The sequence below is a fragment of the Paramisgurnus dabryanus genome, chromosome 10, assembly GCF_030506205.2.
Source record: "Paramisgurnus dabryanus chromosome 10, PD_genome_1.1, whole genome shotgun sequence".
Lineage (NCBI taxonomy): Eukaryota > Metazoa > Chordata > Actinopteri > Cypriniformes > Cobitidae > Paramisgurnus > Paramisgurnus dabryanus.
The window spans coordinates 33,737,978-33,760,392 of record NC_133346.1 but is presented as its reverse complement, the minus strand read 5'-3'; the positions used below and the strand labels follow the sequence as shown (position 1 = coordinate 33,760,392).

At 38.6% G+C, this 22,415-nt stretch overlaps 3 long non-coding RNA genes across 3 annotated transcripts; 2 read left to right on the top strand and 1 right to left on the bottom strand.

Moving 5' to 3' along the window:
• Positions 1–5,553: 5,553 nt before the first annotated feature.
• On the bottom strand, positions 5,554–6,748 carry LOC135718449 (uncharacterized). Its single transcript, XR_010520809.2, has 4 exons — positions 6,693–6,748; positions 6,520–6,609; positions 6,294–6,433; positions 5,554–6,099 (listed from the first exon to the last, which is right to left on the bottom strand). It is a non-coding gene; the product is annotated as an uncharacterized lncRNA (long non-coding RNA).
• Positions 6,749–11,945: 5,197 nt separating this feature from the next.
• LOC135718450 (uncharacterized) lies at positions 11,946–14,091 on the top strand. Its single transcript, XR_010520810.2, has 3 exons — positions 11,946–12,047; positions 12,172–12,227; positions 13,815–14,091. It is a non-coding gene; the product is annotated as an uncharacterized lncRNA (long non-coding RNA).
• Positions 14,092–14,194: 103 nt separating this feature from the next.
• Positions 14,195–15,870, top strand: LOC135718451 (uncharacterized). The gene is made up of 4 exons (XR_010520811.2): positions 14,195–14,350; positions 14,435–14,511; positions 14,658–14,760; positions 14,842–15,870. It is a non-coding gene; the product is annotated as an uncharacterized lncRNA (long non-coding RNA).
• Positions 15,871–22,415: the final 6,545 nt, after the last annotated feature.

Below are 22,415 nucleotides of genomic sequence, written 5' to 3'. Positions count from 1 at the left end.
GTTTTATTAACAAGGTTCGGGAGGAGCACGATCAGATAATTAACTAATCAAGCACAGGTGCATCTAATTTGGTAATCAGCCAAACACTACATATACAGACATCCTACCTACCTCAGTCTATCGTGATTGTTTTCGGATATCCCTCCACCACCCCAACTCGCCACTCTAATCTGTTCTATCCCAGTTTGGGATGGGGGAGTTCTCCGGGTTCGGGCCATACCCTGGATTCGGAGTTCGAGCTTCACTCCGGATCCTGAGCCCTCCCCCAGGACAGCACGCCAAAATATGCTTACTTTCGCAATCAGATTAGATGTAAGGGCGAACTCGTGAACTTAAATATAAATCACAAAACAAAAACAACAAAAACTACTAAACACTAATACAAATGGAAAAGAAAATTAAATAGCCCACGTTCAAAAGAGGCAATACCTTTACATGTGCTGTGAGTCATACGCCACCAGCGGACTTGATGGCACAAATCCCTGAGGTCAAACTGACAGTAAACTCACCTATAATAGCCTTACAAAATCGTCAAGCCCGCTCTAATACACATGTGGAGGTTATAATTTACCAATAAGATAAACAAAAGCCTTATAGGGTAGTAATAGTTAGGCCCAGACTAATACACATGCAGGCATTAGAGGTTTACAGGGAAACTGGGCGATAACCTCAACTTATAATAGTTAAGCACAGACTAATACACATGCAGGCATTAGAGATTTACAAGAAAACTGGGCAATAACCTCAACTTATAATAGTTAGGCCCAGACTGATACACATGCAGGCGTTAAAGGTTTACAGGGAAAACTGGGCAATAACCTCAACTTATAATAGTTAGGCCCAGACTAATACACATGCAGGCGTTAAAGGTTTACAGGGAAAACTGGGCAATAACCTCAATTTATAATAGTTAGGCCCAGACTGATACACATGCAGGCATTAGAGATTTACAAGAAAACTGGGCAATAACCTCAACTTATAATAGTTAAGCCCAGACCGATACACAGCAGACTCCCAAACAGGACCAAAGAAAAACAGTGGTATTAAACCACATACAAAATAAGTAAAAAACAAAATAAAAAATAAAAAATCTCAATTACACAAGAAAAGAAAACAAATAAATGTAGTAAAACACTAAACCCACATTAACTAAGCGACTTATCAGTGAACCACGGACACAAGAAGTTCATGTGAATAAACACAAAGTCACTGACACAAATACCGGCATACCGAGTGAAGCCCCGTTGCCTAAATGTCGGATTCAAAAGTGACCCATACAGTTTCAAAGGCAAAACAGCAGCGCAGTCAAACCCTCGAACATAAACCCTCTCATTCCCCAGAAAGTGGTCGGAGAACCAGATCAACCTGCCGAGCATATAACAGGATATTATTATTTTACAAAGTTAGCAATTGACAAACCAGCGCAAATAGAAACAAAAATAATACATACCAAAGATTAGCGGTCGTAACTCACTAACCGAAAGCGTCGTTGCTAGAATGAACGTTGTTCACGGTTCACAAACCGGACGCCAAAGCACGCTGAAATGGTGCAGCATGTAAGTTTCAGTACACCAGTTCCCACAGTCCAACAAATAGAGCGCATATACCTGGGATAGCAGACAGCCCACGCCAACAACAGTCGTCAAATTATCCTGTAGTATTTAAACAAAGTAACGTAAACAAACGCACATAAAGTTTGCCGGAAGGTTACACGCTGCTACGCACATACCTGGAGAAAACATGAATGAGGTCCCACAAGAGGGCGGTGACAAGGATGACGCATAGCCAGGTAACCAAATACATGCCTTTATATAATGATTTACACCTCACATGACCTAATGAGCAGATAACCTTCCTTACTCTGCTACATCTGCTTGAGTAATGCTAAATTAATGTGAAATGCAATTTGGTGCCTGAACTGTTGTCTTATATACCTGCAGGACATGAAACCAACAAAGGAGTATCTTTGCGGGTGGAAATATCTGTCTAATGGCATTGTGCTCTTTTAGGTCCCTATCAATCATGACTGACCTACACAAAAAAATAGTAGGTTTTATTCAACAACATGGAATATTAAACAGATGTCATTTAACAACAATTAAATCAAACCATTTAGTAAATTAAAGAAAACATTATACATAACACTACATAAAGCACTTACCGGGGAAGAAATCCTGGATTACAGCTAGAAAGCATTTCCAAGCACAGACTGAGTGTGGCTGTTGATTCCTGACTTACGATGAAGTATGCAAATGGAACTCCTCTTCCAATACTATTACTTAGAAGAAGTGCATAAAATGCATAGCCATAAGAGGGGATCCCCCTGTAGGTGGCATCCATGATGGATGTTCCTTGAGAAGTTGTTTTTGCCAAGGTGACTGTACTACAATTATCAAGGGCTGTCCATCACTAGTGGTTGATAGAAGCAAATAATCTCCTTTAACTCTGAGGTGGCAAGTATATCCATACTGATACAATCTTTTACATCTGGAAAAATTAGGGAATTGAGGGTCTTCTGAATTATTCTTATATCCTCTGGTGTAACATAGTATCTGCGATTTAGTTTGTCTTTATGTCAATGCCTTCCTGCCCAATCAACACTCCTTAGAAGTGTTTCAGAGACTGATAATCCTTGCTCAAGCCACATCTGAATTAACCCTAGTAATTCTTGATCAATACGGTTTTTGACACCCTCTTCTTGGATATTGAAGTTTTGTCCACTGTGCTTCAGCATTTTGTGCACAACAGCACCTGTAAATCCAGAATCCTTGATTATCTTGAAAGACACATACGCCCTGCAAGAGTTTGCTCTGGTTTGGGTTGGTTGTCCTGTGCTGCTTCCGGTTGCTTTGTTTGATCTCTCACATGAATAATAGTAGTCTTTGTGTGTACTTACAGGCAATTTAAAATAGTTCTGCGTTTCATGTTCCAATTTCTTGGCATAAGACTGCATGAAGTCCTCCTCCTCCTCAAAAACAACAACTTCTTGAATGACATCAGGGTCTGTAACCTTCTTCAGCTTTCTATTAACACCTTTAATCCAAATGTTTTCCATTGCTTGGAAAACAAAATAACAGCATTAAAAGCAATCTTTTCATATCTTAATCCAAAACAACCATTAAGGCATAATCTTACAAAAGCAAAACACAATTTTATTTTGGTGGTGTATTCCTAGAACAATCCCAGAAGTCCCAAGAGCAAGCAACATAACCTAACACCACCGACACCAGATGTTAAGATTTAAGGCTTGTTCGACTTCATGCGGCGCCGCAAGAACAGACAGCCGGATGACGTCATAATGCCACGAACACCAGATGTTGAGATTAATACAGCACAGCCCTCCTGCCCTAAGAGTAGCAACATAACCTAACGCCACCGACACCAGACACTGAGATAATACAGCACAGTTTTCCTGCCCTAAGAGTAGCAACATAACCTAACGCCACCGACACCAGACGTTTCCTGCCCTAAGAGCAGCAACATAACCTACAGACACACTGAGATAATACAGCACAGCTTTCCTGCCCTAAGAGCAGAAACATAACCTAACGCCACGAACACCAGACATTCAGATTAATACAGCATATTTTTCCTGCCCTAAGAGCAGCAACATCCAACACAAAACAACACTTAGTTAATATAGACATGTGTGAATGCAACTTATGAACCCTTTTATAATTTTTTGTATTCAGTAATTAATAACATACCATTGCAACTATGTAATGGGATAAGTGAATATAGGTTATTCAAAATACATAATGATTTATAGCTGTGTCAGAATTAGAAAACAACTGATGCCCAAGGGGGAATCTGGTTGACATGCACATTAAATAAGATTTAAAATGGTTAATTTGAATATACCAGTTAAAAATAAACTTAATTACTTTGTATTACTCTTTTTTTTTTGGACATGTAATACGGTTGGAAATAATGGCCATGATCTCCTTTCTTATTTTTTTTAACTGATTTATTATTATTATTATTATTACCACTACTACTTATACTACTACTACATGTACATGTCCAAAATAAAATAATTAACTCAAAATCATGTCAGTGCAGTCACTGTTGCCTTTTAATTAATATGAATGAAAAAAAAATTAAATGGACATTTAGAACTACAGCTAATGTTTTTTTTCCTTAATTCATCACAGGAGTTGAAAAACAATATTGTCTTGTGGATGTCGTCTTCATGGAAAGATGCAACTATTCAACAGTTTCCCAAGAAATACTAGCCTCCCTCCACAGCAACGCTCTAGATCTTAATGATGCCTGGGCAGTGGTTACAGATAATGCTGCATACTGTCTGAAAGCAAACAGGGAGGTCCTGAAAAGAGTGATGCCAAACAGCGTCCATGTTACCTGCCTCCGCCACATCATAAATATGTTGGGTGAGACCTGGCAGCATTACAAATATCTCTCAGATGCTACCTCACTTGTCACATGGATGAGATCAGTGTTCTTCAAAAAGCCTGCCAGAAAGCGAAGATGGGTGGCCTTCCTCATCAACAAGGAGGCTGTGCAGGCCAAGGTTCCTCCTGAGGCTGTGTGTACTTGGTGGAATAGTTGGTTTGAGGCTGTCAAGTACCATGCAGAGCATGTTCACCTTTACAAACAGTTCTTCTTGTCAGAAGAGTCAACAGGCATGGCAGTCAAAAACATCCTCAGCCAGTTGGAAACAGAGAAGGTGGAGAACCTCACTCTCAAGTTAACCTTCATCTCAGAGACTTGCTCTAAACTGATGACAGCTCTGACCATCCTGGAAGGAACCCACAGCAATGTCTGCATACAATGTAATGGAGGATCTTGGGTCCTACCTAGTTAATGGAACAGCAAAAACATGTGGTTATGGGCCCAAAACAGATGAGCTACTGAGAAAAATGAGTTTCCGAGAGAAGAAAGATGTGCTGGATAATCTCCATGATGCTTTTCATTTGGCTTTCACAAAGTTCTCAAAGCACTGGGACACACATCCAGCCAGAGATGTGTACAGATTGGTCGGGGTGTTTGATCCCAGACAGGCTCCAGCAATGCAAAAGCAGATTGAAGCCTACTCAACACTGAAGCCCCTGGCTAACCCATTAGCAGAGCTCACTGAGCAGTGGTTGGCCTATCAGCAATGTGTTTCCAGGGACCCCCTGCCAACTGATATGGAACTTGTAAACTACTGGAGAGGCCAAGAATTTCCCAAGAATTGCAGAGGTGGCTTTGGCCTTCATCTACTTCCCAGTCAGCTCAGTTGACTGTGAGCGGAGCTTCAGCAAATACAAAACTCTTCTCACAGACAAGAGAGAAACACTCACTGAACTAAACACAAAGGCTGGCAATCATGTATTTCAATGGTGATGTCTCTGATAGGTGGGACGCTTATGTAACCGAGTGGCACTCGTACATCCGACTACGCCACCGGGCTTATCCCCGGAAATCGTTAGACACAGAACCTCAAGTTCAATAATCAATAAATACAAGAACAGAGACGTGACCTTCAAGTTCAAAAATTTTATTGATTATCATTAATAAAATTTCATTAAAATAGATCAGGATTTTCCTACTTTATTCACAATAATTAAAAAATAAACATTCAATTTAAAATGGGTAAATGTCAGTTCAAATATTAAAATATAACCCACCAGTTATAGTTCCAGGTTAACCAGGCCTGCGCGAAGGAGAAAAGGGCATCAAGGGACAGGAACCCACCGCCTCGAGCACACACACGTGATGCAAATCACACGTTTAAATAAAAGTGCAGTGAACAATGCAAATAATTCTACACACTAAACTCAATATCCATGCAGTGCAGAACACCTCATACCACAGGCAGTGGGGAAAACCCAGATGACCCCAAAGAGAAAGAACTCCACGCAGGCTGGCTCCTAAAACACAGAAAAATGGATTAAATTCTCCCCGAGTCACAGTGCTTGAGGTCTTGGCGGTTGGTACAATAAATACAAAACAAAATCAAAATAATAAATTAATAGAATGAGTAATTTCCAAAACAATCAATATATAATCAACCTAAATAACACAATTTAATCCTGAGCAAAACAGCAGGGCCTAAGAATCAGAGGTCCATGTGTACAAAGTTCCACAATGGAAAATCTGTTAAACAAAACAGAAAACAAACCACATTTAATCAATTACATTAACATTAAATATAAATTACCATAAAAGAAAAACAATCATAATATCAAACCCACAATATCATACACATACATTTCCATAACCAGTTCATTAAACCACACAATAGTGTCATGAATTACTATACTCGACCTACCCCTTTAACCTACACATACCTCTACGATAATCCGCAAAGGGAATGAAAGCTCTGCACCTAAATCGCGTCGTACTCAGTCAGTCAAAATGCTACGTAATGCAGCTCGTTGTTTGCACTTAGCCACAGCCCACAAGCTCTTTCAAATTGGAAGCTAACTTCCTGCAATTTACATAAAATAGAGCAGGTAAAGACCCAAAATATCCATACAGCCATTTATAGCCTTAAAACCAATGCAATACTCCTACCTTGCTTTAGCGCTTCAGGATCATAACACTGAAATACGACATCCGTGCCTTGCACTTAACAGCTCATGCGCTCGCACAGCAGCTCCCGTTCTGCAATTGATGCAACAAACTACATAAAGACTAACGTCTCTATACAGACGCTTACAGCGTTAATCCGAATATCGTGTTCCTACCTCACTATGGCGCTTCAGGATCACAAACACCGACCGGAAGAAACAGAACGGTCAACACAGCAGGAAGTGATGTACCCTGACAGCCTTAACGCTATTTATAGACAACACAGAACACGTATACCCCGCCCCATCATTATCACTCGGTCACAATTACATGAAGAAAGTTAGCTCACAAAGGTTTAACTAGTTCTACTTGAATACTTCAACTTTAATTTCATAACTCAGGAAGTACTTGCTGTATTTTGCCTTGTTTTTGATGCACTTTAATCTACTGTATGGAAAAAAGTACTTATGTAAATCTTTGAAATTGAGTTTCTTTTTTGTCCTATTTTTTTTACTTGAAAGAAAAAGCTAATGGAGCACTTTTATTTAAACTTATATAATGTATTTTTCTGGACTGTATAAAGTTTATAACCATGAATATTAAGTTGTTACTTTAAATGGAATTTGGGAAAAAATTAAATGGAATTTGGGAAAAAATAAAACCGATTTTATAGGGTCCTACAACACCAGAAGTTTCCTGCCCTAAGAGCAGCAACATAACCTAACGCCACGAACACCAGACATTCAGATTAACACAGCACAGTTTTCCTGCTCTAAAAGCAGCAACATAACCTAACGCTTACGACACCAGATACTGAGATAATACAGCACAGCTTTCCTGCCCTAAGAGCAGCAACATAACCTAACGCCATGAACACCAGACTTTCAGATTAATACAGCACAGTTCTCCTGCCCTAAAAGCAGCAACATAACCAAACGCCACGAACACCAGACATTCAGATTAACACAGCACAGTTTTCCTGCCCTAAGAGCAGCAACATAACCTACAGATGTGGCCTTTAAAAATGCGCGTCTCTGAAAGCAGAATGCCGCGGGCACTTCCGAAATTCTGCGAGATCCCGCAGAAGGGGGAATTGGTGGGGGACGCAGGAAATAAAAAACCTGTAGAGGGCAGTCGTGTTTCAAGTAGGGCATAGCCTACTACGACAATGTGTGCTCGACTTTATGCTTTAAGCATTCTATATGATATTGAAGTAACATGACAGGGATTCTTGGTGCATTGGCAGTACTTTGATGTCACATGCAAGCTTTTTGACAAACATTTGGTTGGCGAAGTTTTCTTTTGCCAGTTACATAAACAGTCAAATATTTTTCATAAAAATCTGACTTAAACGCGGATCATTCGTCTTATTTTTTTTTGTGTACACTTACAGTAGATGAGACGTGATGATAACGGAGTCTTATAACAAAATAATTCGCAAAGACCTTTGAAGAAACCGAGAGCATTTGCGCAATATCATTAACTAGTTTATCTAATTGTACATTTAGTTTATCTTTGCATCTGAGCGTTTTTAATAGCTTGATTGTAATGCGCTTTTCTGCATTATTGTACTTTTTATATTATCATGTTTTCCTTTACATGGTATGAAACTCGATATAAAGTGTGCAATGATGTTGAATAAATTTGTATAATGTGTTATATTTTGTAGTAAGTAAATAAAATCATGTTGTAAGTGTAAATATTCAATTCGAGGAGTTTCTGAGGTGTTTGTCATCGGCAAAAGGCGCAGTTTCTCTGTTGCTGATTAAAACCCGTTGGCTATATGATTTTTTAAAATTAACATTTGTTCTACTTATTATTTTATTTATTTGCCTACATTTACTCAAATAATATCAATGTAAAAATAGTAAGTAAATCATAGTTCAAGTTAGGCGTAAAACGTAAATTTTTTTAAGTTGTTGTTAAATACAAATAATATTAATTTGAAGAAAGCAATTATTACAGGTTTAAAAACTTAAATATATAATTCTGACATTATCAAATATATTGATTAAAATAATCTGTAAATTAAATACTTATATTATTAAGGCGTATACATCAAATAAAATATGTACATTTTAAACAAAATATCTATTTCTAGTCATTAATTTTGGTTTGTCTAACTAAAAAAAACCACATAACTGAAATTAAAAGATTTTATTAAGTTACTTTAATCATTTATTTTAGATAGCCTACATTTACAAAGCCACTGAATCATTTTTTACAGTGTATACATTGTGATCTTACGGTATTATTAAATGCATATAAATAAAAATATGTAAAACTAAATAAAATAGATGTCATACACGGACTCCATGAAAGCATACGTTTTCTTGTTCGGTCCACGTGGGTTAAACGGTCACATAGCCTATTCTCCATAAAAATCCGACTAAAATGCGGATCATTTGATTCATTTTTTCTGTGCAATTAGAAGAGACGTGATGTATAACTGAGTCTTATAACAAACCTCTATTCGCGTAGACCTTGAAGAGACCGAGAGCATTTGCGCAATATCATTAACTAGTTTATGTAATTGTACATTTAGTTCATTTTTGCATCTGAACGTTTTTAATAGCTTGGACATGGTTGTAGTGCGCTTTTCTGCATTACTGTACTTTTTATATTATCATGTTTTCCTTTACATGGTATGAAACTCGATATAAAGTGTGCAATGGTGTTGAATAAATTTGTATAATGAGTTATATTTTTGTAGTAAGTAAATTAAATCATATTGTGAGTGTAATAATTCATAAATTCGAGGAGTTTCTGAGGTGTTTTTCATCGGCAAAAGGCGCAGTTTCTCTGTTGCTGATTAAAACCTGTTGGCTATATGGGATTTTTTAAAATTAACATTTGTTCTACTTATTATTAATTTATTTTTTTGCCTACATTTACTCAAATAATATCAATGTAAAAATAGTAAGTACATCATAGTTCAAGTTAGGCGTAAAACGTACATTTTTTAAGTTGATGTTAAATGCAAATAATATTAATTTGAAGAAAGCAATTATTACAGTTTCAAAAACGTGATGTATAACGGAGTCTTATAACAAAACTCTAATTCGCGTTAGACCTTGAAGAGACCGAGAGCATTTGCGCAATATCATTAACTAATTTATCTAATTTTACATTTTTTGTGATTTGTGAATTCATGTTCTGCTTGCCCCAATTCCAAATATTCTGTTGTATTATTATTCCCATTTTTTGTTAAACCGAGTATAACTCCCAAGCTGAACACCTACAAAACTAACCGTTTTGTCCAGTCTTAACAGTGTATGATATTCAGCTGTCTTAATTTAATTATTTTATTCCGCCGAATGGAAAAAAATCCATAGGCTATCTGAATGAATGGGATTCAGGAATAAAGTACAATAGTCTATACGTGCGTTAGTGAGACCTGTCGGCAGATCACGTTTGCCAAAACATGAAAAGAAACGCGTTTTCAAAACATATTGCGAGCAAACACAGACGTCTTCATCCGGACGGGATTACATTTCTCAGATGACCTCTGAGTTCGGCGTGAAACAGTAGGTAAAATGCTCTGAAATTTACAGATTACAGAGGTCGTCAGAGAAAAACGGGATTAAAAACACAGTGGACCTCTGAGAAGCATGATTTTCTCAAAATGATTTTTGTCGAGGGTGCCCCGCAAGCACGAGTTTGAAGCCTATGAATTTAAACGTTATTATTCGCTTTGCGTCAAACCCTGTTGCTGAAGGAGACGGACCGGAGCTCCGGCAAAGTGTGTTGTGGACCCGAGGAGGCGGAGCTGCGCTCCGGCCCAATTTAACCTATTACTTCCACTAACTGAGGTATCCTTCCTCCTTTGCTGTCTGCCTGGTATGATTTTATTGGTCATCTAGGAATAATTTTCACTTTATCTTACTTAATGGGGCGCAGCGCAAACCCGTTGGCCTGTGACATCACACTACCGCGAGATCTATTCAAAAGCATACTGTAGGCCTACTGTCTCGCGGTGCTAAGACGTCACATGCCGTCCGATCGGGCTGCGTGGCGCCGCAAGTCGTCAAACGAGCGCTGAGCATTGAGTCAAATAAGACACGCGTCAGAAAATTACAGAGGTCCGGGCGGCCATGCCCTTTTTTGCCTCAAAATGCAGACAAATAATGTTTTTAGTAAGGCATGTTTGTTAAAACTAGTTATATTTCCTATTTAAACTAAGTCCTGGCTTAAGCTTATAAAGACCCCGCAAAAACCCTGCTACAGCTCCTGAGGGGGTGCTCTCACTATTCACATGTAAATAAAATGGTTAGAAACCGGTTTTTCTGGTTCTCATTGCAGGACTGTGCGGGGGGAGGGCATTCCGTTTCCATGTGGAGACATTTAACAAACACATTTGATATACACCAAGTTCCAGATTACAACACCAAAAACACATCACGTTTGATAGCAGTGCATGTAGGCCCTACTTATTTGAGTATATTCCCAGATAGCAAAAAATGTCCGCAGGACTTCTTTTTGCCGCCAGCCCTAAGCTGTCGGCTATAGGTGCGTCTCGCTGGCGGGGATGAAACGTTTGCCGCCGAATACGTCACCCCCCTTTCTTGCGATTTGCCGCCGGCATCCAGCCGGCGGCCCGACTGCTTAATTTTCTCTGGCGGTTGCCTCCGTCTAACAGACCGCGGCAGGCTGGCGGCAAGCCGCTTTGAAATGTTCTCTTAATCGACCGTTGGCCATTGGAGTTAGAGTACACTGACAGCATTTTAACTACCTTTCACATTTGAAGCGGTTATACAATCATAATAGCCTATATATGTTAATTATATCCAATAGGATAGTTGTTTTGCTCCAAAGCAAAGATATGTAAGTTATGTTTATACGAATGTGTTTTCAGTTAGTTTCCTTTTTTTACACCCTGAGTTCAAGCATGTTTCACATGCATCTAAAGCCAGTAGGGTTTATAACAGATTCTTGAAGGTTTAGGAAATTACATTTAAATTACTTTGAAACTCTGAAGCGATTATACAGTAATATATGTAAAATATATCGAATTATTGTATGCACTCAGTCAGGTCAACATTTTTACATGTCTTTGATTTATGCACTTGACTGGAAATTTCCTTTATGTCTTTCATTATTTTCCAACATCGATTTTTTATTTACTTTTTTAAAACCTTTTACATGTACAAGGATTATTTTGCGATCTGTACAAATTAATTTTTAAGTGATAAAGCACAAACAGTGAAGTACCGCCACCGGTCGAGAGGGGCAGCACCTCAACAAGACGGGAGAATTGTAAACTGGAAGATACCGTGTCCTGCCAGAGAGCACTCGTCGTTACAAGTTTTCAGTGTTTGAAGAGAGGATCAAGATACAGATTTGGCATCAATTACGATCGTTTAAGTAAGTACATGTTTCATTTTTGTGTAACGCAAGATTATGTTCATGTATATAAGTTGTTTAAATTACTTCGTTTGTCTGAACAAGTATGCTGCTAATCCCCTAGCTAAAGTGGCTAGCAAGTGTTAGCGAACACATGCTGTTTTGCCTTTGTTACAGTACACACGGAGGTTAAGCAAAGTTCTAGTTATTTTATTTTTTATTTAAAGGTTGTTACACTAAGTTTGCTCTCTGCTGCTAATCCAGTAGCTGAAGTGGCATTAACAATGTGGTTTTGTTCATATTTTCTTGCAGATAACTTGCCCAGAGCACAGCATCTCGTGTACAGCATGAAGTTTTCAGCTATCAAGGTAGTATATTCTAGGTCTGTGTCTTAAGCCCTATTCGCACGGGATTAGTATTACCTGGTGACCTCTAGTGATTTGTAATAATTACAGAGGTTGTCTGTGATCTTAATCCCGTGCGAATCGGCCATGTCTGTAATTTGTAAAGTAAAAATTCCTCCGCAAATGACCTACCATATTTCGCCGAACACCGAGGTCCTCTGATAATATTAGTCCCGTGCGAATAGGCATCTCTGTAATTTGGCCAGCATTTGTTACCAGTGAGCCTTTTTTATTTATTTATTTTCTCAGTTTCTGCGCCTCTCGCACTGCAGCTGTGAAGCGCACATACAGAGACACATCCCTTCGATTTTTTTGGCTTTCATTGTGAAACTTGAGGACTTTATTAGTATATTTCTAATTTTAAACTTCTAATCAGTCTCTCTCGTCCATCTTGATGATTAAAAATATGCAGAACTGTTAATATTTGCGATCTCTAAGTTTAGGTGGAGCTATGGATGTCGTGGTAAAGGAATTTCATTTGCGGTGATTTTGCGTGGCTTACTAGCGTGGTATACCTTGTTTATTAAAATAAGATTATTACTTAAATCCAGAACAACGAGATGCACTGAGGTAGAACGCAGGGTGCTATCTTTCCCCTATGAGAATATATATATATTATATTAAAGAACATTGTTTAGGCTTGAAGGCAATACATATTAAGACATTTTCAATTTGTATCTATAACGTTTGAAATTAAGTTGTAAGATCATTTTTAGTCATTTGGCTTTTTTCATCATTTCAGAACAAGCTTAACTGCTATTCATAATAACTTATATTATATTCCGTGTGTTCCTTGGTTGAAAATATGTAGAAATATATGCGAGTAAAAAAGTACAGAACAAAAACATTTAGCTCACGCGGAGCGAACGAAAAGCCGTTAATAAAGCAGACTCTCCGTAGAGGACGTGCTGAAACAGTCGAGTCGGGAGATGATCATGATGTTAATGTTTCACGCAGATATTGTTGATAAAAAACTTGCATATCTAAATGCCCAGGCGAGGGTCAAGTGTTCAGTCAGTTAATATACAGCCAGACGTTACATTGGCTGCTGCCTCCTCGTCCACAGAGCGGAGAAACTCGGTTTTTATTAAAAGCGGTTTTGGTACGCAATCATATTTTGGCGCCTTGTATTTGTGTTGATCAGATAGTTAAAAGTAATTTTAATCTTTAAAACGGCATCTAGAGAGGCAGAGGACGCTAATTCTGTCATCTCAGTTTCACTTTTTTCCCCACACGTTCACTCACTGTATGATTTAACGAAATATGATTTGGTAAAGGTACCTTTTACAGCATGTCGCGGTGTTGCGTGATAGTGTTATGCAAAGCCTCAACATTATATCAGGGAGATAAGTCAGTAAATTTGAGTGAAATCACAGGCTTTGCTTATCCCGTGCGAACCGGCCACACGAAACTCAGACGTAGGGAGGTAATTTTTAAATCACACAGGGTCCCCAGGTAATACTAATCCCGTGCGAATAGTACATTAGTGTGCAGTGTTTCAACAGTATTGAAAATAGTGCCTTTAGTTATTGTTTTTTTTTAATAATGTAGATTTCTAGAGACTCCAGAATGAAAACCAAGCCCTGCACTGCAAAAAAATGAATGTCTTTCTTAGTTTTCTTTTGTCTTGTTTTCTAATATTAATATCTGAAAATTCTTAAATTGAGATACACTGACTTGGTAAGCAAGTGGCTTAAGATATTAAGTTTTGTTTATTGAAATAAATAATGGAAATCAAGAGGTTTTTGTTTACTTAAAACAAGTCAAAATATTTACCTGTGCAGTAAGAAAAATAAACTTAATTCCAGTTTCAACTTGATAAACTTAATTTAAGTTTATTTTTCTTACTGCATTGGCAGATATTTTGACTTGTTTTAAGTAAAAATAAAAACTTGATTTTTATCATATATTTTAATAAACAAGACTTAATATCTTAAGCCACTTGCTTACCAAGTCAATGTATCTCAATTTGAGAATTTTTAGATATTTATATTAGAAAACAAGACAAAAAAACCTAGGTAATTCAATAATTGTTTGCAGTGTGAGGGAGAAGAACCAAGCCCTGAGGGAACGTAGTGAACAAGCAGGTGAGAACATGCACTCTTTCTTAAATTGTACTTTTTTTGTCTGTGATGTAGGTCCAATATTACCATATGCCTTTCATTTTGTAGCTTCGGATGACAGCGGCTCACTTTTGGCGTTGCTTGACAACACTTTGAGGCAGGATAAAAAGCTCCAGGAACAATTTGTAAGTGTGCTAATTTTGCCGTAGGGTAATCTAAAAAGTAAAATTAAGTTTGTATACTGCATATACAGTCTGAATCCACAGTCTCTCATTTATGTATGAGAAAATTCAGAGAAATGTATTTTGTAACACTTTTTTTGAATTTTCAGCTTTAGAGTATCTTCTCTAATCACCTTTCCATTAATACAACCTGGACTGGTGTAGGGAATCAAGCATGTTTTAGAGACCTGTTTCTGAAGACCATTGTTCAAAGTAAGTTAGATTTTTATATTTAAGTAGATGTGTATGGCCTTATGTTATTCAAATGGAATGACAGTTCTGTATTTTCTACAGGAGCCATCCGGAAGAACCCTGCAACCCAGGATGCCACTGATTGGGCTGTCCAGGTTAATGTTACGTGTTACCTGAAAGGAGCATCTGACCGTAAAGGCGGAAAAAGGCAGTACACAGCTGAGAGGGACCCACGGATGACCCCTTAAACCGAGGCTGACTACTGACACCCCAGCATCGCTGACAACTGGAAACCTTTCTTTATCCTGCAGTCAGTAACATCAAGAACCCTAAAGAATCCTGAAGTGTCACACTACACTCAACCAATCCACACTTCACTTTGAAAATTACTATTCTTTTATTTTTCAAATTCCATGTGACCCTGCCTTAAGGGCAGCTCCTCGTATAGATATGGAATGGCGAGGATGTTTGTCCTTTATACAGGTGCACGAGATAAAGTACTGATTGTAAGTGCCTCATGCTTATACATTACATTCATGTGGATCTTTTTTTTTAATATCTTTAGTGTCTTTTACTGGGTTTTTTTAGTCATGTGGATTTGTTCTTTTTATCATTCTGTTTATGTTGGTGTGTGGTGTTATAAGCTACTGGAACCTTGAATTTCCCCTTGAGGGTCAATCAAGTATTTGTTCATTTTTAATTCACAATAGACAGATCTTATTGCAGCAAAGTGAAAATATTGTGTTCCAGGTCAGCAGTGCCATTATAATAGTCTATTCTAGTCCAGAGCTTTACTCTAGGATAAGTGGTAATAATTTATTGTTAGAAATGACGATTTATTTGGTATGCTGCACGTTCTTTGGTACCAAATATCCTCATTACTTAATTTTATGTTTACTGGTAGCCAAATTCTTTTCATCCCAGAGCTGACCTCTAAATTATTAACAATTGTTGTAAATGATATGTTCTAATTTGCTTGTAATGTTTTTTTAAACTAGAATTTATTTGGAAACCTGCATGTATTTAGTACTTTTTTATTTTTCAGTTATTTATATTTCAGTGCTCTTACACATCTTGGTTCAATGACTGTTACTGTACTTTGAAATGTGGAATAAAAAATCCAAATGAGAATTTGTCTGGTTTGATCAATCATTATTTTTGATAAACTGCATGCTAGAATTAGCTTATATAAATATTATTTATATATATAAACAATAAACGGCGGCAAAGCGCTTGAAAATAGCGTTTGCCTCCGACGGGCCGCGAAAGAGCCGCCTTCAATATAAAGGCGGCCGAACGGCGGTTGGCCGGCGGGCCAGCCGCGGATTGAAGGCGGTAGACAGGCGGCTGCAGCTTTTAAAAAGCGGCTGCTGCCGGCGGGCCGCCGTCAGACGTGTTTGCGATTACGCCCGTATGACGCTTCTACTGGCTCCAGAGCACCGCCGGTGGTCCGCCGACTCATTGCTATCTTTTGCTATCTGGGTTGATAGAGTACCCAGATAGCAAAAAATATCCGCATGGCTTCTATATGCCGCCAGCCCCAAGCTGTCGGCTATAGGTGCGTCCCGCTGGCGGGGATGAAACTTTTGCCGCTGAATACGTCACTCTCATTTGTTGCGAGATGCCGCCAGCATGCAGCCGGCGGACCGACTGCTTAATTTATGCAAAAGCGGCTGCCGCGGCGTTCCGCCGTCAGACCTGTTTGCGATTACGCCCTTATGACGCTTACTGCCCCCAGAGCACCGCCGGTGGTCCGCCGACTCATTGCTATTTTTTGCTATCTGGGTAAGTATTATGTTGGACACTATTTTGGATATCAAATTGTCCTTTTCTCCAGACAAATAAAACACTGATGTGCATGTCTATAGATCTTATCTAAAGAGTCATTGCTATCATTTTCACTTTTGTGTTGGGTTAATTCCCTGACCAGACCTCTGTCATTTTCTTACGCTCGTCTTATAATTTGACTCAACGCTCAGCGCTTGTGTGGCTTCTTGCTGCGCAGCGCAGACCAATCGGCATGTGACGTCTATAAGCAGAGGTGGGACAAAGTGAAGGTGGGGCACTAAACAGAAGATACAGTCTGTCAGAATATCTCTCCACAGTTAGAGATGTAAAGCATAGACGAATCCTCACTAAATACAGACTCAGTGATCACAGTCTGGCAATACAGAAAGGCCGACATAGACAAACATGGCTCCCAAAAGAAGAGCGAATCTGTGTCCATTGTGACAGTGGCGAGATCGAGACAGAGACACACTTTCTCCTTTACTGTGGTAAATATAAAGAGCTTAGAGAAAAACACTTTGACAAAATCTCAAAGCTCATACCAGAGTTTCATAAATCTTCAGACTCAGATCAAATGAAGATGTTACTGGGGGAAGACAGACACCCATCAGCTGCTGCTAAATTCATTTATCAGTTACACACCATCAGAAATAATCCACAGCCCTGATCTTGTACAGTACTTTTATTTTACCTCTCATGTGCCTCCATAAATGTACATTTGTATACTTCATATTTTTATATTTCAAAGTCAACTTTATATTGTAAATATCCTCTGATTCTATTTTATTTTATTTTGCAGTAGTACTTCATCCATCACCCAGCACCTTAGCTTAATTGCACCTTAATGTTTGTTAATATTGTGTTATTGTATGTTTCTTGTTTTATGTATAATGCTTTGGCAATATTGTAAGTGACACAATCATGCCAATAAAGTTTTTTAAATTGAAATTGAAATTGACAAAGTCATTGTTATGCAAGTCACAAGTAAGTCTTTGCCCTCGAGTCCCGAGTCAAGTCATGTCAAAGATGAGGCAAGTCCCAAGTCGAGTCAAAAGTCAAAGCCAACAAGTCTCAAGTCGAGTCCAAAGTCCTACCATTTTAGTTTCAAGTCATGTCAAGTTCTCTTACAACAGAAATAAAATGCATGCTGTGGACAGGTGGAGGGAGGCCCCTATACTGCATTGCATTTTCAAAAGATCAAATTGGCCATGATGCCACCATGGCTGAAAACTCGCTCCACTGTAGCACTAAGCAGGCACTGCCAAGGCTACTTGAAAGAGTGAAGGAAGAGTGCCCAGAACAAAATGGCATTCTGTCCTTCTGCCATGTCAATGTAGTGACTTAGCTGCAGTGGTATAGATCTCTTGGTGATGTCAAAGTACCGCGAGAGCGATTCCAGTTATCACGTGGCTAAATCCGCTTTGAATCGCTCTCGCGGTACTTTGCTGTCACTCGCCTGTGGGTTTTGTAGCGCCACACCACTCTGCTCCCCAGTCACTTTCGCGCCGCTATAGGGATTTCATATGCCGATCGGATCGCGCAGTTCGGCAGAAAGTCAAACACACCAAATATATAGCCTAATATGTATATGCATTTCAACCCGCTAAAGTAGCAAGTGTAGCATGCTAATGGTCAGTGCTTCACTATTACTAAAAGTTTGAAATGTCACAAAACCATGCTGTTACGCATCCTCACGCTATTTTTAGCGGGTATACGGAAATCCTTTACAATTCCTAGTAGACTACACCACTGCTGAGCTGTACTGGTACGGTCCCAACATCCAAACCAACGTGGGACTGCAGTGATTGGATGTCGTGCAGGCAGCGCGCGTGCTCTCTGCATGCAGGTGGTGCACATTTTTTTCATAGATGCAGACACACAGAGACCGGCGCGGCCGTGTGCATTTTTTGTGTAATGGGTAGGTTGCTTCACTGCTGATTCTTGCCATACCTCCGTTGCCTAATGCGCACGCATACGGTGCCATGTCAACATGGTGTACAAACAGTTAAAGGGTCTATTAAGTAAGATGAAGTCAAAATGAAACCGAGATGACCAATAAAATCAAACCAGGCAGACAGAGGTGCAACACAGAGGTCAGATGCGCAGTTAGTGGAAGTGCAAGAGAGATGTAAGTAATCAAACGCTGACTATTATACAGCAGTTTATTGACGAGAAATATGAAACCGTAGTGACTGTCAAGGTGACAGGACAAGAAACATTAATGCCGCTGAGCACTTGGGTGTCCAAATTTAATGCGCTGCTTTCTCTCCCTCCAGTAATTCACTTTCCGTTATTCAGCATGTTTATTAACAACATTCCACGCCACCCTTTAATTCTTGAAGATGTTTTTAACTGTATAATGATTAGATTCCCTGTGTTGCACTGGACTTCTGCTAAGCTTGAACTTGAAAACGCGATGCATCACGTGCGCGGTACAACGCTTCATCCACCCGTAGCGCGCGTGCACGGAGTTTAAATGTTCATATTTTGGCTTGAACATTTTATTGCATTCAGTCTTAAAGCCTAATAAACAGTACCTGTTGAAGTCATTAAAGTTAAATAAATAACAAAAGAAGAGAAAGTGTGCAGCAGTGTGCCCAGGATGGTAAAATAATTATTACAATGTATTCCTAATGACCAACACAAGTCTTCTGCATACTGACATGGTTTGAAATCTATAGGTATTTGATTCTTTGGTTTTCTGATGTGTTAAAATTCATATATGTAGAGCAGGGAAATAAGAAGCTTTTTTTCCTGGGGTGCATGCCCTGGAAAATACTTATATGGACCTCGGTATTTATAAAATCATGCAATGCGGCGTGTTTGTCTTTACAGTTATGAAATTTATTATTTTAAACACACATTTCACAAAGTATATATTGTAAGTGTAAATATTCATAAACTCAACACTTCGGAGGCGTTTTTCTAAAGAATAATGTTTAAACTTTATTGGTGGTGGTTGAGAATAATTCCTCTTTCCATATGTAACGCATTTTAGCGCAATATAAATGTATCATATTGTTATTCTTAATATATAAGAATACTAATATATTTTTTAAAACATTTATAACATATTATTTATACATTATATATATATAAAGATGCTTAGTACAATAGCTTTGCTTCATATAAGTTTCTGTAATAAATCTTTAAATCAATCACAAAACGTGTTGACAGTGGCAAATAAAATGCTTGTTAATTTAAACAAGGCAGAAAGGTGTATAAAACAGCTTTAATTAACAATATCTGAATTGGCTCTTTGCACACTTCTAATTTTCTCATGTCATAATTTATAATTATTAATTAGATTTAATATAAATAAGTTTTGAAAAGTGTTGAATGCGAACGTGTAAGATATCTGGAAGGCGATGCGGCGTGTTTGTCTCTACAGCCACATGTTATAAAATTGATTATTTTACACACACATTTCACAAAGTACATATTGTAAATATTCATAAACTCAACATTTCGGAGGTGTTTTTCGTCCGCAAAAGGCACAGTTTCTCTGTTCGCGTCAATTATTTTGGTTTGACCAACTAAAAAAACACAGAAGTGACATTAAGGGCCAATCCCAATTCTCTTTTTTACCCCTCCCCCTTGCCCTTACCCCTACGCCTACCCCTTCGCCTTGCCCCTTGAAACGGAGTGTCAAGGGGTAGGGCTGAAAATATTTCCCTAAGAAATGGGACACCACTACTAGACCGTTGTACGTCATCATAAGTCGTCGCTAGCTCCTACGTCATAGACGCGCCAATGTTTATCACGACGCCATCGGCAACTGTTTATCACTTCCAACTTTAAGATGCCATCGGTAGCTGTAGTGATGTCTGTTGCTTGGGCGACAGCTATTTTTATGCAGCTCTTCAGCTCTTCGCAGAAGACAAATGAGACGACGATGTGTTCGACGCCTGTGTTTGCTGGAGGATCAGTTTATGGTATGTATGGCTGCACAGACGTTTTGTTTTATTTAACGTAACGTTAGCTAACTGCACAACTCGGTAACGGTAAAAGCTGGTCAGATAAAACCTGTGGTCTTGTAATTTATGGTGTTGCATGAACCCGTTGGAGTAACCAACCTATGTTTGTATTCATATGTGCGTTTATCCGACTGAATGACCCAGTGATATGACGTGCTCATGCACGAATGTCTGTTGTTTGCAGCATAGCTTACCTCATAAAAATTTGCCATGATATTACAACGAATGCAAAAAATCAAATAAAAAATTACAAGGTTATTGTTGTAATGCCATGTTAAACATTAAAACAAATGTTTTTCCTACTAAACAATAGTTAAACTATGGTATTTGTGTGGTAATGTTAATCAACAGTTAAAAACAGTTAAACCATAGGAAGTTTTCTTAAGGGCTGTGACATTTGTTTTGGGTGAGAGGACATGTCACCAGATGTAATAAATGTTTTTACTATTCAGAATAATGATGTGAACTTTTTTTCCCTAGGCTGGCAGTCCAGTAACATACTGCATGGTAAACCATACCGTGCCCATCTTGCAGTTGTGGTTTGATGTCGAGTTAGAGCTCAAGCAGGATTTCCGCCTGAGCAGAACAGCAATGAATGCTTTGCAAAGGCTCTTACAAAGAGAACAGGACCATGGCTGGGGTCATCAGTTGGAAACTCTTATTTATGTTTACTGGCTTGCACATGGACTGTCATATAGGGTAGTCGCCAAAAGCCACAGTCCACCGCGTTATCCACAGAGTGGCACAGAATATATGGGAAAACCTGAAGAAAGCCATCGCTTTCCCACAAGCAGAAGAACTACAGGCAGTGGGGCAAGGATTCGTCCAACTGTCAGGAACCCATGCCTTTAAAGACGTCGTTGGAGCAATAGATGGCACCCACATAAGAATCAAACCCCCAAAGCGGCATCAAATTGACTATTTAAACTACAAGGGCTTCTACTCCATTAACATGCAAGCAATGTGTGACTCCAGTGGACGTTTTCTGGACATTTTTGTTGGCTATCCGGGGTCAGTTCACGACACACGGATATTGAAAAACAGTTCTTTTTATAGGGCCCAACGTTATCCACCTTCAGGGTACATTATTCTGGGTGATGGCGGCTATCCCTGTTTAGAATCCCCAATCTGCTTGATCACACCCTACAAAGAGCCTGTAAATGGACAAGTCCAGGGCCGCTTCAATTACTTCCAGTCAAGGGCCCGCAGCATAATTGAAAGGGCTTTTGGCATGATGAAGACAAGATGGAGGTCAACACTTTTCAGAGCCCTAGAAGTCAAACCTACATTTGCTCCCCAGGTCATTGCATCCTGTGCATTTTTGCACAATGTATGTTTAGATAATGGAGACATGCTTGAACCTGATGCTGACATTTCAAGGGACAATTTGGACTGCCACCCTCCCCGCGAATACCTGGCACCCAATGAAACATCTGGAAATGCAACAAGGGACAGACTGGCTGCCCTAGTTTCAGGCATTGTGTGAGCCCTGTGAACATCCAGAAATACAGTTGTACTTTTCATACAGTTTATACATTTGTTTCATACAGTTCTTTTTATAATATATATGTAAAGTTGCCTATTTTAAAACTGTTTTTATAGTAGTTGTTGTATTATAGTATATGTAATTTTGACATTTAAATGTGTATTGTTTGCAATAAATTTAATAATTTTATTATTAATTATATATATATATTTATAAATAAATGTAAAGTTGCCTATTATAAAACTGTTTTAATAGTTGTTGATGTATTATAGATGTTATTTTGACATTTTCTATCTGTCTATTGTTTGCAATAAAGTGTTTTCATACATATCAAATGGTATTTGTCTGTTTCCAGGTATGTACTGATATTGAAACACAAACACCTTTATTTGATAAACAACAACAATATAGCTTTTTATTGACTC